A 19,823-nucleotide genomic window follows, 5' to 3' on the forward strand; every position below is an offset into this window, starting at 1 on the left:
TCATTTAATCCAGAGAACTTGCCTGGCATGGGTCCAGGACAGGACAAGGGAGGTGGATGCTCCATGACTGGCGCTGGAACTGGCACTTGTCCTGAGGTCTACCTCTTTCCCAGGAACAAGGAAGGAAACCAGAAGGGGCTGCCCCCACATGTTGAAACTCAATGAGTCACAAAAGAAATTAGTCAGTGACTACTAGGGGAAAATATAACAAATAAACTATTCAGTGCAGATAGATTCCAGGGCTCCCCACACGGCCACCAAATATTGGACAAAGGAGCTGTTGGACCCCAAAAAGTGCAGATAGAGGTAGGGCAAAATATGCATTTATTAGGAACCTATTCCATGACAAGCACTATGCATATTTTATTATTATTACACATAATTATTTTATTATATTTATTAATATAATATAAAATATTATTTTATTTTATCATTATTCTATTTATATAGAGTTCACCGAGATATGGTCTGTACCTTCATGCAGTTTACATATTTTAGGGTTAAGGTACAAATTAAGTAATTATAAAATACATTACAATTTAAGGACTTTAGAGAATTGTAAAATAAAGTGCTTTGTAGGGTGGAGGTTCAGTTTAAATCCAGGCTATGGACTTGCTACCTTCTGATCAGCTGGCTCCAAACCCCACCATGCCTCAATTTTCCTCATCTCTAAAATGGGATCCCTGCCAAAGGGTAGCCCTGGCGTGCTCTCTCAGGAAAGTAACCCTCAGTCCTCACTTTAGCCTTAAGTGCTGAATGGAAAGGTGGATGGGAACCAGATTATGAAAGACTCACTAACCACAGAATTGGGTGTTCTCTATCCCAGAGGTAATAGGGAGTCCTTGTGGTCTCTTAAACCAGTCATTTGGCAGTTATGTGGAGAATGGACTGGAGGTGAGGAGAAACTAGAAGGTGGCAGACCAATTAGGCCAGTCCGAAGGGCCTGGTGTAGGTCTTTAGCCACAGGAATGGAGAGACAAAGATCAGAGCTTTGAGAGTAAAAAAAAACTTGGCCCTCCTACTGTCCCTGTCCAATGCCATCCTGGAAAGCTCCCACCTAGGCTCCATGTGTGTGTGTGTGTGTGTGCATGCTGATCTTTCCCCTCTCCCCATTAAAAAACACTTTTCAGTGTTTTCCTTTTTAAATTTTTGCCCAATACTGCAAATAGAAATAGGGCAAAGTGATTATCTTATCTATATTGCTAGTTGCAGTATCTGAGTCAAAAAGACCTGAGTTCAAAGTTGGTCTCAGACATTTGCTAGCTGGGGGACAGTCATTTAACTCCATTTGCTTCAGCTTCTTCAAGTACAAAATGGAGGTGATAACAGCACTTACCTCCCAGGATTGTTGTGAGGCCCAAACTCTCAAGGATTTACAAAGTGCTTAGCACAGTATCTGGCACATAGTAGTTACCATGTAATAGTACCATGTAAATACTAGACATTATTATTATTATTATTGACAAAAACTATTCTTATCAAGACTAAGTTTCTGTTTGCTTTGCCTTCTTTTTCCTACTCAGCGTTTACCACAAACAGTAAGTCCTTAATAAATGCTTAACGACTGACTAACCAGCTGTTAGCAGTTGTATCTTCAAATCCTTTTTTCCTCTATTTCAAATGCTTCTCTGAAAGATCAGGGATCAGCTTTCAAGTTAAGGGTCGAAAAACATCTTTAATAAGGTTGCCTTTGATTCAGGCACCCGAGCCCAGAAGAGTATTTTTATCTCTTCCTTCTTTTTTTTTTTTCTCCTAGATTTTGCTCCCTGACCCTTTTCATCTCAAAATCGATTGATCAACCTTTCATGGAACTCGTTAGTGTCTCTTATCTAGACCAAGAAGGATGGTCTCCATTTTGGGTCATATGAGCACTAGTTTTGTAGAACTTTGTTTCTTTTGTTCTGGGGGACGGGAGGACCCTTTCTTGACCTTCCATTTTCCATTGATTGCACAGATCAATAGATTTCAGACTAGAGGGACTGACTGACATACTTCTGTCAAAAGACTTAGTGTCAGAGTCCGAACAGTTCTGAAAAGCAGGTTCAGAACTCTCTTTCCAGAGAGTCTGGAACTAGCAGCATCCTATTGGGTTGGAAGAGAATGAGTCCTTGAGCCTTCTCCTGAATCATCTGGGAACTGAGGGGATGCTGACTTTGGGCCAAAAGAATTTTTTTGACCTGTTTCTCCACCACTGTCCTTGAAACCTGCCTCTGAGGAGGATGTCCTTGTTGTCATAACCTATAGTATCCTCTGGCTTCTCTGGGTACAATGCATTATTAAAGTTAGAAAGTTAATAATAATAACTAGGATTTATATAGAACTTTAAGGTTTGCAAAATGCTTTACAAATATCTCATTTTAATCTCACAACAACCTTGGGATATGGGTGCTATTATTATCCTCATTATACAGATGTGGAAATAAAGGCTGAGAGACTTTGATTAATTATAACCAGAGGGTCCAATTCTGTCATTGACTCAAAAACAAGGCAGCATAAGCACATTGAACTTCTGGAGGAGATGGTCCAACTTAGATAAGTAATGAAATCATTCCTAGGACAGCTGATGCTTCTCCGAGACTGCCCAGTTGTACCATGGCACTGGTCTTAAATGGTCTTTGAGTATTCCCATTTTGTCCAACGTGGAGCCTGTCTTGTTCCCTTTTACATGGGTGGAGGGAGTCTCCTTTGATTAATTACTTGTGTCTTTAAAAAAGGTGAAATGGAGTCATTTGGTTTTTTCCACCATCTTTTGTCTGAGTTCGTACCTGCATCCATTGTGGATGCCTTGAACTGAACCAATGACAAGGGAAGGATTCTCCTTTCTTGTTCCTTCTCTTGTCCTCCTCAGTTACAGGAGATCCCCATGGGACAGGGGAGTGTAAGCCCCCACAACCTTGGAGTCAGGCTTGTGGGAGGGATGGATAACTGTTGGGGTTCATCACCAAAGGTGGGTACAGGAATGCTGAACCCCCAAGATATATTGGATTCCAGGGATCCCCATATGGGCCATCAGATATTGGAATAAGGAACTATTAGATCCCAAAAAGTATATTGTGGTTATGGGTCAGTATTATGAGGTATCTCAAAAGAATTTGTAGGCTTAGCCCTTCTCCAAATCAAGAGACCTTTTCCAAGTCCACTAAGAGCAAACTAAATTTATATGGGATTTTTAGCAAGGAAAGGAATTTTAACAAGGGAAAAGACAAGTTCCCTAGAAAAACTCACAATTAACCAGGGGGAAGACACAGCCATTAAGACATGGCAAGTTCCCGATGAACCCTCTGCTCCATAAGGTGGGCTAACCCTAAAAAGCATTTAGGGAGTTAGCTAGTTAGTGAGGTACAGGTAGGTTCTTTTATTGGGGAATATAACCTCAGGGGTTGGAATCATATCTTGGCTTTCGGATAGATCATAGTGGGATTCAACCAGAGGCTGACTACAACCCAAGTTGGAGGACTGTAATAAAAGTGGGATTCCACTTAAAAAATAAAAGACTGAATTAAGATCAAAAGGTCAAGATAGTCAGTGTTCCTCCCTGCTTGCCTCAGGGAGAGCTTAGTCTGTAAAATTCTGGCTTTCTTTTGCTGGATAATACCACTCCCTTCTCTATCTTTCCATCAAATATCTGGGATTCCACCTCTTCACAACCAATTAGCCTGTCATGGAAACCCAGAGAAGCCAGGGGGCTTGGCCTGGAGCCCAGGATGGGTTTCTACTCTGATCTAGAGGAACTGAGCCAAGCTGTGAACCTGACCCCTCTTCCCCTTCCAAGCGCCAGAGGTAGTCCAAGGGGGGAAGGGGCTCATGCTTCATCTGTGTGGGGGCAGTACTTGTGTATATTTTAGGATTATGCCTTTCGGAAGCAAATGTTTGTTGTAAAAACTTCGGTGTTTACACTAGCATTTGCCTCGTGCTTTAAGGCTTAGAGAGAAGTTAAAAACTATTATCTTGTTTGAGTCACATAATTCTGGTACTGTTATGACACCATTGTACAGATGGAAAAACTGAGGCAAACAGAGGTCAAGTTGCTTGCCCAAAGTCACACAATTAGTAAGTATCCGAGGCTGGATCTGAACTCAAGTCTTTCCAACTCTAGTTATTGCATAACCAAATGTGATAACATCTGTACAGTGCTCAGGAAAGTGTTTTGTGAACCTTCAAGTGCTTTCTGTCTCTCTGTCTCGATCTCTGTCTGTCTGTGTCTCTGTCTCTGACTTTGTCTCAGTCTCTCTGTGTGTCTCTGACTGTCTCTGTCTCTATCTCTCTGTCTCTATCTGTCTCTGTTTCTCTGACTATGATTCTGTCTCTGTGTCTCTGTCTCTGTCTCTGACTCCTGTCTTTGTGTCTCAGTCTCTCTGTATATCTCTGTCTTTCTCTATATGTATCTGTCTCTCTCTATGTTTATGTCTCTAATTCTGTCTCTGTCTCTGACTGTCTCAGTCCTTCTCTGTGTCTCTGTCTCTCTGTCTCTATCTGTCTCTGTCTGTCTCTCTGACTCTGATTCTGTCTCTGTGTCTCTGTCTCTGTCTCTGACTCTGTCTTTGTGTCTCAGTCTCTCTGTATATCTCTGTCTTTCTCTATATGTATCTGTCTCTCTCTATGTTTATGTCTCTAATTCTGTCTTTGTCTCTGTCTTTTTATGTATCTGTCTCTCTCTATGTTTATGTTTCTAATTCTGTCTCTGTCTCTCTGTCTCTGTCTCTGTCTGTCTCTCTGACTCTGATTCTGTCTCTGTGTCTCTGTCTCTGTCTCTGACTCTGTCTTTGTGTCTCTGTCTTTCTCTATATGTATCTGTCTCTCTCTATGTTTATGTCTCTAATTCTGTCTCTGTCTCTGACTTTGTCTCAGTCTCTCTGTGTGTCTCTGTCCCTGTCTCTCTGTCTCTGTCTCTGTCTCTGACTCTGATTCTGTCTCTGTGTCTCTGTCTCTATCTCTGTCTCTCTCTGTCTCTGTCTCTGACTCTGATTCTGTCTCTGTGTCTCTGTCTCTGTCTCTGACTCTGTCTTTGTGTCTCAGTCTCTCTGTATGTATGTCTCTCTCTATGTTTATGTCTCTAATTCTGTCTCTGTCTCTGACTTTGTCTCCATCTCTCTGTGTGTCTCTGTCTCTGTCTCTCTGTCTCTATCTGTCTTTGTCTGTCTCTCTGACTCTGATTCTGTCTCTGTGTCTCTGGCTCTGTCTCTGACTCTGTCTTTATCTGTGTCTGTCTTTCTCTATATGTATCTGTCTTTCTCTATGTTTATGTCTAATTCTGTCTCTGTCTCTGACTCTGTCTCTGAATGTCTTTGACTCTCTTGCTTGCGAGCACACACACACACACACACACACACACACACTCACACACACACATTCACTCTTTTTATCCCACCTAGTCCTCACCCATTGTACATTGGATAAAATGCTAGAATGGTAATCCAGAAGACTTGGATTTAAATCCTGCCTTAGAGAGTGGCTGTGTGATCTGGACAAGTCATTTTTAACCCCTGACAGCCTCAATTTCCTCATCTGTAAAATGGGGGTTTTAATATATGTAGTTTTTGCCTCCCAGGATTGTTGTGAGTATAAAATGAGATAATGTAAGTAAGGTAATTCGCAAGGTTAGCTGTGATTATTATTTATTACTCATGCCCTGAGACTGAGAAAGTGAAATCCCTGGGAGGGAGGTTGAGGCTCCTGGTGATCTGAGATGTTCTGATCTGGCCACAGTGGGTGGGGGTTTGTCCCCAGAACAGCTCCTGCCAGGACTGGTTCCCATAGCAACGACAGTTCTCCCCAGAGCGAGGCTTGGCCCAGCTGGCTGATGGCCATCTCCTCAGCAGGAAGCCAGAATGCAGGGGGCAGCTGGGGAGGAGCCGTGTTTCCTCCTCTCCAGCCAGCCAGCCCTCCTCTCCCACTGACCAGCCACAGCAGCCTGGGCCCCTCCAAGTCACCCAGGTTTGAGGCTCCACTTTTCTTCACCCGCTCTCCCAACCCCCACACATCCAAGATATCAGGTCCCGTAGGCTCAGCCTCTGCAAGATTGCTCAAATCAGCCCCTCCTTGGCCACCACCCTGGATCCTCCTTATGATCTCACTTCTGGCTTCCTGACTGGTCAGTCTCCCTACCTCCTGCTCTTCCATCCAATGTACCCGGGGCAGGCTGTCATAGAGAACTTCCTAAAATACTCTTCCGATCACATCCCTCCCCCCGAAACTGTTCGGTGATTCCCTGCTGAATAAATCCCAAGTTTTCTAGCCTAACATGACACGTTCTCTCCTCCACAGCATTCTGTGAATCTCCTACGTTGGTCTTAACTTTCACAACTTGTTTTAATTGGCTTTCCACGCTTGCCAAACAGGACCAAATTATTCTCCACGAGTGGCCAGAAGACACCCGGTCCTTTCATGCCTCTGCTGCAGCATCCCATAATCAGAGCTGGAAGGGCTAATGGATTCCAGGTTATCTTATCTCCCATCTGGGGCTCACAGCAGTTCAGTCCCATGCCCAGGATCACACAAACAACAAGGGGAGAAGCCAAAATACAAACTCAGGACTTCTGAATCTAAGCCCAGGATTTATCCCTGATGGGATGTCCCACTTCCTTCTAGACCAGTCATTCTTAACCTTTTAGATATCATAGACCTTTTGGGTAGCAGTCTGGGGACTCTAAGACCCTTTCTCAGGATAAAACATAAAATCAAATACCTAAGATTGCAAAAGAAACCAATACGAATAGAATTATAGAGCAGTTTTTCACATGACTACTGAGAGCTTTTATTTTTCCTTCTGAAACCTGCCTATTTCCCTCCTTTGACTATTTATCAGGTAAAGCATGGCTCTTATTTTTATAAATTTGTCACTGTTCCCAGTGTATTTGGAAAATGAGACTTTTATCAGAGACATTTGCTGTAAACTCTCTTCTTAGTTTCCTGCTTTTCGTTTAATTTTGGCTGCATTGGTTTTGTTTGTACAAAATTATTTTTACTTAATGGAATCAAGATTATCCATTTTATTTCTTGTGATCCTCTCTATTTCTTATTTGATCATGACTGATTTACTAGGCTCATTTGCCTAATCTATGCCAATGATTCATCATTCTGTTTCTTACTCAGATTCTTTTGATGATTACTGCTTGGAATATAGTCTTAGATCTGATACTGCTAGGCTACTTTCTTTAACTTCCCCCCCCCCCCCCCACTGATTTGATATTCTTGATCTTTTATCTTTCCAAATGAATTGTGTGATTAATTTTTTTGTATTTTTCTAACATAATTATTTGGTAGTTTGGCATGGTACTAAATAATTTTAGGCATAATTATATTTCAAAGTGATATATTTTAATTAATATCATAACAATGATTTTATTATATTTCTATATTATGTTAATTATGCCATATAAATTTAGGCATATTAATATTTAATATAATATATAATTTTTATTACAAAATATCTTGTGTTATATTATTATAATATATGATTATGTAGTATTAATATAATTTTGCCATATTAATTTGTAATTAATATAATACATGATCATTGTCATTCTTGTTATATTGGCTCTGCCTATCCATGAGCAATTAGTATTTCTTCAGATACTTAGGTCTCTCTTTAATTATATGAAGAGTGGTTTGTAGTTGAGTGAAGAGTGTGTAGTTCCTGTGGTATGTGTTGGCTGGTAGAGTCCCAAGTATTTGACATTGCCTGAAGTTATTTTAAATGGAATTTCTCTTTCTATCTCTTCCTGTGGGGTTTTGTTGGTATTGAAATACAGCTATCAAAATATTAGAGAGGAGAGGAAAAAAAAACAAGTCACGAAGAGGGGATAAGAAGAGATCATTACTTTGAATAATAGGATTCTTGGCTAAGTTATCCCTTGCTCCAGACAGAATGCATTCTCTTCAAATCACCAACTTTTGAAATATTTACCCATCCTTCCAGGCCCAGCCAATAAAAATAACTAATAACTAACATTTATAAAACACTTGAAGGTTTGCAGATCATGTATTTTGTTTGTTCCTCCCAGCAGCCTGGAGAAGTGTTATCTTCATTTATGGATGAGGAACTTTATTATATTATATTACCATATAATAATATATTATAGCAATATAACACAAGAGATTTTATAATATAATTATTATCATAATATCAATTACATATTATATTAAATATGACTATGGCTAAATTTGTATGACATAATAGGGCCACATGTCTCACAAGCCAATTTACACTCAGGTTTTCTGACTCTGGGTCCAGTTCTCTAGCCACCTCACCACCTAGTTGCTTCCAAGCCCACCTCTGTCATGAAGACTTCCCTGATTTCTATCCCTATTCCTTCTTCCCCTCCCTTCCATTCTAAGTGATTCTCCCTCCTGCACCTCCCTTATGGCACCTCCACTTTCCTTACTTCCATTGTTTGTACACTTATCTCAATTCTATTATAACTTCTCTGATCCTCTGCTCCTTAGCTTTCTGTCCCACTCACCCTGGTTGCTGGTAATGCATTTATTGAATCACTTGGGAGCTAAGACTCCACCACCAGCCCACCCCCCTCTCACTGCCAAAACCCAAAGTTGAGCAACAAACAGAAAGGCCGTGCTGGAGGCAGAAGAAAGGTCCAGGATAAACAAATAGGTCTCTAGGAGCTCTTTCCTGCAGAGCTTTTGAAAAACCCAAAGGCTTCATGATCCAGGCAGCCTGTGATCAAGGTTTGATCAAGGTTTTAGGGCACAGTGACCTGGGTTTTGAATATTGTATAATTAACTTGAGTCAAGAATTTTAACTTTGCTGGTTCCCATTTCCCTTTTCTAAATGGAGAAATTAGGTGACCTCTAAACTAACTCTAGGTAAAGTTGAAAGCACCCAGTTTGGGAGTCACAGCATGGCAGTTCAAATCCTGCCTCTCACCCTTATTGCTTTGTGACTGTAAGTCATGTCATTTCTGTCTCAATTTGCTCATCTAAAAAATGGGAGGCTTGGGCTATATCATTTCTGAGATCCCTCATAACTCTTAATTCTGTGATCTCTGGTCCTAGTATTTTCCTGGTGCTCTGGGTCTCTGTTCTTTGCCCTGCCAGAGGTTGAAGGTACAATTGTTCAACGGTTTCCCATCTATCTCCTTTACATGTGGTCTTCCTCCATTAGTCTGTAAGTTTGTGGACTATATTTCTTGCTTGGTTTGTCTCCTCAGAGCATAGTGCCTGGTACATAGTAAGTGCCTAATGCATGCGCTATACTAGAAAGTATAAAAAAGTAAAGAAAGGCAAAAAGAAAGTGGAGAGACAACATATACCCAAACAAATTATAGAGAAGATAAATAGAAAATGATTAAGGGAGGGAACAGCTTAGAATTAATAGAGTTGAATTGAGAGGTAGAATTAAGAAATATTTCCTGTAGAAGATGGGGTTTTAATTGGGATCCAGGAGGCAGAGGATGAAGAAGGAGAAATGAGGAACAGTCAGAGAAAACACTCAAAGTTGGAAGATAGGGAGCCTTGTGGGAGGAACTGGAAGGAAGCCAGAGTCACTGAATGCTGACTCTGAAGGTGTATGTGTTGGGGTGGGAGTGGTAGGAGGAGGAGAGGAAGGGGGAGAGTCCTTGCATAAGGTTGAGTGATGTCTTTTGTTGTGGTGGTAGCTATAATAATAGCTAACATTTAGAGTCTCTTAAGCTCGAGGCACTAGACTGAGTGTAAATATTATCTCATTTAATCCTCACAACTCTGGGACGTAGATGCTATTATCATTCCCATTTACAATTGAGGAAACTGAGGCAAACAGGGTATTAAGTGCTTTGCCCAAGGGTACATAATTAGTATTTGAACTGAGCTTTTCCTAACTCTTAAGTTCAGAACTCTATGCCCTGTGCTATCTAGCTGAGAAGGTACCAGATTTTGAAGGGCTTTAAAAGACAGAAGATATTATAGTTGATCCTAATGGGATAGAGAATCACTGGAATATATTGAATGGGAATGTGTGTGTTGAGTATGTGTGTATTTGTGTGTGTGTGTATGAGAGAGAGAGAGACAGAGACAGAGAAAGAGAGAAACAGAGAGAGAGAGCAAGAGAGAGACAGATAGACAGACAGAAAGACAAAAAGAGAGACAGACAGAGACAGAGAGAGAGAAAAAGAGAGAGGGAAAAGAGAGAGAGAGAGAGAGAGAGAGAGAGAGAGAGAGAGAGAGAGAGAGAGAGAGAGAGAGAGAGAGAGAGAAATGGTCAAATTTATGCTTTAAGAATATTAATTTGACAGCCAAGTGATATATGGATTATAGTGTATACTGGCTTGAGGAAAGGATACCCACCAATAGGCCATTGCAGTAATCTAGATGTGACCAAATGGCAGCTCACCAGGGGAGTAGAAGTATCATAGTAAGGAAGGAGCCATTTAATGAGATATTGAGGATGTAGAATCTACAGGATATGGCAAATACATTGAATATAGGCAATGAGAGAGAGTGAAGAATCAGGATGACCTAGCTTTTGAGCCCATGTGCCCTCCACAGAACTAAAGGAACTGGGAAAAGAGGAGGGTTTAGGGGAAGAGATAATGGTCAGTTTGGGATGTGATGAGTTTAAGAAGTCTGCGGAGCATCCATTTTGAGATCTGGTAGTTGGTTGGAGATAGGAGAAGAGAAGAGGGTCCAGGATGGAGCACTGTGGGACCCTCCGGCATGGGTGTGACCTGGGTGAAAGTCCAGCAAAGGAGATGGGAGTGGTCCAAGCAGCAGGAGCAGAGCTGGAGAGGGAAGGGTCACAAAAACCTACAAGAAGATGAATGATGGTTTCAAAGCCTTCAGAAAAGTCAAAAAGGATGAGTATTGAAAAAAGGTCACTGAATTTGCCCATTAACTTTGGAGAGAGTTTAATAATTCTGTTGGATGACAAGGTTAGAAATCAGAATATAGAGAATTAATAAGATAGAAAGCAAGGAAGGGGAGGCCTTCATCATAGTTAGCTTTCTCGAGGAATTTAGTTAAAAGAACAGAAAAGATACAGGACCATTGTTACTGGGAATGGATGGAGGGATGGATGGAGTGAGGGTCTTTCAGATCAGCAGCCATGGGTGTGTTTGTAGACAGAAGCGAAGCAACCAGTGGACAGGGAGAGATTGAAGATCCGTGAAAGAGTGGGACAATCTGCTGAAGAAGGCAGGATGGAATGGGATCACTTGTGCATGGAGCAGCATTTGCCTAGTCAAGAAGGGCCACCTCATTATAGGAGATGGAGAAAGGACAGAGAGGGGAGGAAGACTTTGGAGTGAGATGAGTTGAGGAGGCAGGGAGAAGAGAGAATTCTTAGTGGCAAATTCTCAGTACTTCAGTATTGTATTAATGTTTATATAGTTTACCTTCAGATTTGCAAAGCACTTTGCATATATTATCTGATTTTATCTTCACAAAGATCCCTATTTTATAGACAAGGAACCTGAGGCAGATTTTAATTTAGCTCTTCCCACTGCCAAGTTCACTACTCTATCCATCAGGCCTCCTAGCTACATTTATCTGTTTACCTATCTTCCCACCAGCCTATTTATTATTTATCTATTCATCCACCTCCCCACCCATCAAATTATTCATTTATCTATTCATCAATTTATTTATTCATCTACCCCATCTTCTACTGGAATACATCAATTATCTATCTTTCTCCCTCTCTTTTTCTTTCCCTCCCTCCCTCCCTCCTCTCTCTGAATATCTGTCTTTCTCTCTCTCTCTCTCTCTCTATATATATATATGTGTGTGTTTGTGTATGTGTGTATATCTTAACTGTTCCCTCAGTGATTATTCCTTGACTGTCCTTCTGTCTCTAGATCTAATGGAGAACATCTTTTTCATCAAGCTTGGTAACTTAAGAAACACATACCTTAATGTCAGGTAATGGAGCCTTTTGGTTTCTCCATCTCCCTAGAGAGTGAGATGGAATTCCCTCCAGCTCCCCAGCTCCCTCCAGCTCTGGAAAAACCCATCCACCGCTTACTCTCTGGTCTTCCCCAACTGTCTTCTTGCCCTTCTCTGGCTACACCTGGATGCTTTGCCACTTTGAGCCTCCTTCTGGCCAAGGCCCTGGCCCTATCCTTCCTTCTGAGAGCACTTCTCATGTGCCATTGGGGATACCATTGAAAGGGAACCATTCACTCCCAGATACTCCCCCACCCTTTTTCCCTATTGTTTGTTTTATAAAATTGGCAACACTCTGGCATTCCTCCCCACCAGGAACTGGTTATTAATTAAAAGGAAAGGTATCTCAATTGGATTCTCGATGAAGGAAAAAGCACATTGTTCCTCATAACTGAGTTACTTTCCTCACCTATCCTGGAATCTACCCACTTAAAAAATTGTGTATATAGGTATACACACATACACACATTTATTTATTTATTGACATTCTTTTTAAGTTTTGAGTTCCAGATTTCCTCCCTCCCTCCCACCCTCCCACCCCTTCCCCATCCTTTGTGAAGGCAATATAATATTAGTCATACATATAAAAAGAAATCATTATTAATTATACATGTAAAAGTATTATATTTATTACATATGTGAAATCATGCAAAATATATTTTCATATTAGTCACATTTCCCAAAAAAAAGCAAGAAAAAGAAAAAAAAAAGAAAAAAATACATTTCAATCTTCACTCAGAGTTCATGGGTTCTCTCTGTGAAGATGGAGAACACTTTTTTTCACTGCGAGTCTGTTGTCTTGGGTCATTGCATTCATTAGAGTAGCTACGTCTTTCACAATTGATCATCGTTACAACATTGCTGTTATCTTGCACAATGATCTCCTAGTCCTTCACACTTCAGTTTGCATCAATTCACGTAGGTCTTGACATGTTTTTCTGAAACTACTCCCCCCTCATCATTTCTCATAGCACTTTAGTATTCTGTCATAATCATACGTCACAATTAGTTCAGCTATTCCCCAGTTAGTGAGCATCTCTTCAATTTCCAATTTTATGAGTCTTTTATGATTATGTTATATATATATATTTGTAAAAAAATTTGCTTGTAATAAATAAATATATATATATATATATATTACATCCAGGGTCTTTGCCTTTTCTTTTGATCTCTTTGGGATACAGAACTAGTAGTGGTATGTCTGGATCAAAGATTGTGCACAGTTTTATACCCTTTGAGTCTTATTTCAAATTGTTCTCCAGAATGGTTGGACCAGTTCATTACTCTACCAACAATTCATTAGTCTGCCTATTTCTCCCTCATGCTCTCCAGCATTTGTCATTTCTAATAGATGTGAGGTAGGTGTTGATTTAGACCATTTTTTCATATCTCTATAGGTAACTGGTTTCTTCTGAAAACTCCCTGTTTAAATCCTTTGACCATTAATCAGCTGGGGAATGGTGAGTATTTTTATGAATTTGACTTAGTTTTATATTCAGCATATATTTGAGAAATGAAGCTTTTATCAGAGAAACTTGCTGTAAAAAATTTTTAAATGACATCATTGTTTGTGGTACCTCTTAATAAAATGTGGTTTCCCAGATTATACCTTTTAATTAGATTTATTTTTGCTTTGTCTGAGATCATCATTGCTACCCCTTCCTTTTTTAATTTCAGCTGAAGCATAATAGATTCTGCTCCAGCCCTTTATTTTAACTCTTGTGTTCTATTTCAAGTGTGGCTCTTGTAAACAACATATTGTTAGATGCTGGTTTCTAATCCAGTCTTCTCTCTGCTTCTGTTTTATGAGTGAGGTCATCTCATTCACATTCACAGATATGATTGTTGTTGTTCCCATTTAAGGTTTCCTTGGCAAAGATACTGGAGCAGTTTGCCATTTCCTTTTCCAGCTCATTTCACAGATGAGGGAAACTGAGGCAAACAGGGTGAAGTGACTTGCCCAAAGTCACACAAATATCTGAGGTCACATTTGAACTCAGGTCTTCCTGAGTCTAGACCTGTACCCACAGTGATGATTACTGTATAATTCCCTTTGTCCCATTTTTATCTGTTTCTTCTCTCTCATTTTATTCTGTACCTCCTCAAAAATCCATTTTGATTCTAACCACTGCTTCCCTTGATCCACCCTCTCTTTTATACTCCTTGTTTGTCTTTTTTCTTATTCTTATTCACTTTTTTTTTCTATTTCCCTATTGAGTAAGTTACATTTCTATACACACTCATATAAGTACCTATGTGTGTGATTATATCATGTTTTATTTCTCTCTCTATATATATATATTCTATTCTATTTCTATTCTTTTCTCTTTGAGTAAATTCCAATGAGAGGTTCAAACATGCCCCCATGATGGCCTGTCATCTAGGGGAGGGAGTTAAGGGAGGGAGGGGAAAATTTGGAAAAATGAATACAAGGGATAATGTTATAAAAAATTACTCATGCATATATATTGTCAAAAAATGTACAATTATAAAATTAATAAAAAAAAACATGCCCCCATTTCCCCATCCACTATTAAAGATCTTCCTTGTGCACTTCTTTTATGTGAAAAAATTGTCCCCATGCTCCATCTCCCTTCCCCTTTCTTCCAGTTCATCCCTCTTTCTCACTTCTTTTTTTTTTTTTTTTTTGAGAGCATTCACTATCATCAACTCACACCCATGTCCTCTGTCTATTCAAACACCTTTTAACTGCTTTAATAATAATAAGTTCTTAGGAGTTACCTGTATTGACTTCCACATAAGAATATAAACAGTTTGACTTTATGGAGTTAATTTATAATTAATTGAGTAATTTATGATTACATATTAATATTTACCTTTATATACTTCTCTTGAATCGTATAAGAATGTCAAATTTTCTATTCAGTTCTAGTCTTTTCATCAAGAATGTTTAGAAATCCTTTATTTATTAAACAGACATTTTTCTCTGAAGAATTATACTCAGTTTTGCTGTAGAAGTGATTTTTAACTGTGATCCTAGCTCCTTTGCCTTCTGGAATATCTGTTCCTTTAATAAGGAAGCCTCTACTTGTGTGATCCTGACCATTGCTCCATAATATTTGAATTGTTTCTTTCTGGCAGCTTGAAGTATTTTCTCTTTGATTTGAGAACTCTGGAATTTGGCTATAATATTACTGAGAGTTTTTATTTAGGGATCTCTTTCAGCAGGTGATTGGTGGATTCTTTGAATTTCTATTTTATTCTGGGGATCTAAGTTAATGAGACAGTTTTCCTTGATAATTTCTTGAAATTGGCATGGGGGATTGAAAAGTGTCTGCCTACAAGTAAATATAATTTGTATTTATAAAAAGTTAATTTATAAATTAAGCACCTACTATGTGCTATATTATATATACTATATATTAAGCACCTAACTATCAGTTAGTTAGACAGGCTGTGGGAGATATAGGATTTAAATTTTATTTAAAAAACACCATGGTTTCTGCCCTCCAGGAGTTTGTAATTTGGCAGAGGGAAAATAGGAATAGACTGGATAACTCTCTAATGAAGAATCTGGGAATCTATCAATGCAGGATGGCACAGTCTCTGCAACTCTGTAGAATTAGAGAGTTGTCTAGAACCCCAAAGAGGTTAAATGACAAAATCAAGATACGCCAGAAGCAGGTCTTCCTCACTCTGCGTTCATGCTCCTTCATTGGGAGGATACGCAGAAAACACAAGGGTAAACTGAAGCTCAACCAATAAACAAGCATTTAAACACCTATGATGGCCAGATATTATGTCAGTTTTATTATAAGGAATTACTCATGGACTCAGGGGCTGGGGGCACTGCACCCACTCTGTCTCCCTCAGCATCCCTTATCCCAGTGGTCCAGGAATCTAGTATGAATCTGTTTTAATGCTGATGAAGCCTGATCTCTAGGCTGTCTTTTCCCAAATTCTTCAGCTTGTTAACCAGCACCCTGAGTCTAACCAAGCATCCTTGAGATTATTTATCATAGTTTTAGTTTGCCTTTATATACATGGTTTTTCCAAAAGGTGAAGTAGACAGTACTCAATAGATAATATGAATCAGATATGGGACAGTTATTTATTTCCAAAGAATAAAAAGAAATTTCAAAAACATAAAAGCTCTCACAAGAACTCATAAACAACAAAACTAAAGCTCATGGCAGGGCTCTTGTACCTATCCAGAAGAATGATCCATAGAGCCCACATCTGTAGGTCTGATAATTAGACATTTGACATTTCACCTGGGCTCTGTATTATTGTCCCCAAAATCTGTCTTCTATCAAGTCAAGTCAGAAACATTTTTATCAACGATTTACTTCTCGATGAAGAAGCTTCCTTTGCTGTTATCTCCACTCACTGAACCCCGAACTTCACAATTCCTGAGGTGACCACATGTATCCATTGAACTCCACTTTATTAGGAGCCGAGAACCCAAAGACAAAAGTGAAATAACCTCTGCCCTCCAGAAGCTTTATTCTGTTTGGGGAAACAACATGTATATTTATGAGTGTAAGAAGAGCATCCCATAACCCAGTCCCAATTAATGGAGCTAATGAGATTCTATATGTCCTGATACTTCTATCAAAATAAGAGGCCTGTTTGAGATGGTGTCATATTAATACGAATGAATCCCAAACACTTCCACTGAATCAATTAATTCATCAATGTAAATATATTGTGATTGGCCAGAGAATTAAGTTTTGGGTCTATTTTTTGCCTGCATGAGATGGAAGCAAAGAGCTGGAGAAGCAGGGGATGAAAGGGAGTGGCATAGAGGGAATTTGTTATTGTAAACATATCACATTCACATGGACTTTTCTTGGCAAAAATCCTGGAGCACTTTGCCATTTCCTTTTCCAGCTCATTTTACATACCAGACAATTGAGGCAAGAAGGTTGAAATGACTTGTCCAGAGCCATGTAACTAGAGATGTGAGCTCAGGCCCAGTGCTCTATCCACTTTGCCACCTAGAACCTCATCTATTGACCATGTCCTTGGAATGACAACATCATTTACAAGCCATTGACATCATTTAGTCAGGAGCTGAGAAGACTCAATGAGGAAAGGCAGCTTCAGAGAATGTGACCTCCAGGGGTGCAGAAAAGTTCAGCTTCAAGACAAGGGTTCGTCTGTCAGAGACCCACCCACATCTGGGGGGAATTTTAGGAGCCATCTAGGAAGTGTGGGGGATGCCGGGAGATTCCCCTCCCACAGGAAGTGTGAGTTACCACTTTGCCACATGTGCTCCCTAAGTTTGAGGTCTCTCCCACTGGATTCTCTTCTTGTGGGAGCATGGGGGAATGTATTTGTACCAACTGCTCCTGCTACATTATCTCAGGAAATATTTCTAACTAAAAGCTAATTAAGTCTGGCTGCTAATAAATAAGAACAAAATACATGGAAGTTATTGAGAAATTGTACTTGAAAAAACTCAACAACTTAGGTTTATTTCCTAGAATCCTAAGTTTTGCTATTTCTCTTTGATAGCCCAACTCATGGGTCAGCTACAATTTAGAAGAATTAGCCCAAAGGGTTGTTGGGCTCTCTCTCTCTCTCTCTCTCTCTCTCTCTCTCTCTCTCTCTCTCTCTCTCTCTCTCTCTCTCCCTCTCTCCCTCCCTTTCTCTCTCTCTCTCTCTCTCTCTCTCTCTCTCTCTCTCTCTCTCTCTCTCTCTCTCTCTCTCTGTGTCTCTCTCTGTCTCTCGCTGTCTCTCTGTCTCTGTCTCTCTCTCTCTTTCCCTCTCTCTCTCATATATATTACATATATAATATGTAATGTTAATATATTTTGTATATATATATATACATGCAAAATATATACAAACTAAATAAATAGTCATTTTTGTAGGTGAAGGCACTAGGGGAGTTAAGAAAGGTTTCATGTGATGCTGAACTATCAAAGTAAATGAGAATTTCTGGGGTGAAAGTGGAGGGAATATGATCCAGGTGTTTGTCTTGCCTTAGGGAACCCTATATCTCAGGGGGTTTTGGCAGGATACAGGGTCATTTTAAAGGTGAGGCTGCAGCCTTGCTCTCTCTGGCTCATTGCTTCCATCCCAGGATAAAAGCTTAAGAGTGGGCAAGAGTCTAGGATCACTGCAAATTGTAGGAGCCCAACTGGGAAAGTATAAGTATAAAAAGAATTTTAGGCAGAAGCCATCTATTTACTTCTTCCACAACAGAAAATACTTAGGACACAGAGATGACAAGTGTTTTTCTTGGACTAGGAGAAATTGAAAGTATAATTTCCTTCTGCCCTGCCACTATCCTGAAGGAAGGCCCTGACCTGGGTTAATTCGGTTCAATAAGTCTTTATTAATCACTTATTCTATGCAAATCCCACAGCCCCACAATCATTCTATAGATTACAAAAGCTGGGACCAGAGGTTTGTACCCATGAGGAAACTGAAACCTTAAAACAGATTATAGGTAGCCCAGGAAAGTCTCTGTAATGAATCATCCCAGTGCCTTTGGACAAAAGACAAGTGGCAGGGAGCAAATGTGAAACAAAGGAGGAGCCCTCATAGCTGAGGTAGGGGCGGAGCATGTGGGAATGCCACAAGGACTGTGGGAAAGAGCCATGGAAAGCACCTGGCACCCACCCAGACCCAGAGCCTTCACCACCAGCCATCCTTCCTTCTTTCCCTGGTGGCATCCAACAGGCCCTATCCACCGGCCTCCTGTGAGTGACAAAATCATGTCACCGGGGTTCCAGAATCCTCTTGGGGAATCTAGGACATGGCAGCTATTAGGCCTTAGGAAGGAAAGAAGGAGAGCTGGCTCTGAAGTTGGCAGATTTGTGTTTGAATTCTGGATAATCTGGGTGGCTAGGGCCCATGGGTGCAGCCCCCCAGCTCCAGACCTGACTTTATAAGCCAAGAATCTGTGAAATGGTAGTGAGGCAATACATATATATATATATATATATATATATATATATATATATATATATATATATATATATAAAAACAGGAGAGAGATTTCTTAGCACAGGGAATGTCTTCAAGGCAGGGCTGAATCTCAGCAAAATTGTGAAATAGGTACTTTCTCTTCCCCGTCCCCAGTTTCTCCTTTCTGTGCTTTTTGTGCTGGTGAGTGATACCATCAATGTTTCCTTCTTTGGTCTCTCTCTAGAAAAACAAGTGTCAGGAAAAAAATCTGAGAAATTTTTTTCCTATGACAAAAAGTCCCAAATGTGCCATCCCTTTCAAGGGATTTTTGTATTTTCACAAAGCAAAACTTTAAGCCAAATTGTGTATCTGCAACTGTCTGGAAGAAAGATTTGGGAGTTGTCACCATAAAAACTGTGTTGAAGAGGTCATCGGCACTGCCTAGAAAGCTATATAAGTTAAGGATTGTGTTCGGGGTCACAGTGAGTAAAAGATGTAACACAGTTTGGATTTTAGGGGAACCCCCATGGAGAGGTCTTAGAGCTGCTCTACCTGGCCCAGGGGCCTTATGGGAACTTGGTCCAGTGACCTGATGCTGAATGGACTTGGGAATTTTGACACAGAACGGCAGTATTTGAATGGTCTCTTGGCAAATTCCCTGTTCCAAAACAGGCAGAGGGCTGCACAACTCAAATGAGGAGGTGGCTTTTGCCTTTCCTTTGGCCTTCCAGGTAACTTCAGATACCTCCAAGACTATGAGCAGTGGGGAAGGGCCACTCAACAGCATGAGGAGACTGCTCACGTGGCAGCGAGGGCAGGGGATCTAACCAGGCAAGTGGGCTCCTGGCTGCCTTTTGGGGATTTTGTTTTTTCATAATTATGGGCAAATGAGTATCCATCTTGAGAAGGACACTTCCAGGCTCAGAGGTGAGTTTGAGAGGTTTAGTTGTCCTGGGTGAGAGCTGCCCGTTGGGTTAGAGTGAAAGGCACCAGGGAGGAGTTCCTGGCTCTTACATAGATAGACAGCAAGAGAGAACTGGGGAACAAACCCACGGGGAATTGTT

The 19,823-nt window shown here is 40.3% G+C and overlaps 1 protein-coding gene and 1 long non-coding RNA gene across 3 annotated transcripts in view; one reads left to right on the top strand and one right to left on the bottom strand.

The window, feature by feature from the left end:
* IL34 (interleukin 34) overlaps positions 1 to 12,007 on the bottom strand; it is an 84,459-nt gene extending 72,452 nt beyond the window's left edge. For both annotated transcript variants that reach the window (XM_074285949.1, XM_074285947.1), the window contains exon 1: positions 11,843 to 12,007. The gene's annotated coding sequence lies outside the window, so the exon portion shown is untranslated. The remainder of the gene's footprint in view (positions 1 to 11,842) is intronic.
* LOC141554236 (uncharacterized) overlaps positions 5,791 to 19,823 on the top strand; it is a 30,705-nt gene continuing 16,672 nt past the window's right edge. Inside the window, exons 1-2 of the long non-coding RNA XR_012485801.1 lie at positions 5,791 to 5,934; positions 13,275 to 13,337. This is a non-coding gene — a long non-coding RNA (uncharacterized LOC141554236). The remainder of the gene's footprint in view (positions 5,935 to 13,274; positions 13,338 to 19,823) is intronic.

The sequence above is a fragment of the Sminthopsis crassicaudata genome, chromosome 2, assembly GCF_048593235.1.
Source record: "Sminthopsis crassicaudata isolate SCR6 chromosome 2, ASM4859323v1, whole genome shotgun sequence".
In the NCBI taxonomy this organism is placed as follows: Eukaryota; Metazoa; Chordata; class Mammalia; order Dasyuromorphia; family Dasyuridae; genus Sminthopsis; species Sminthopsis crassicaudata.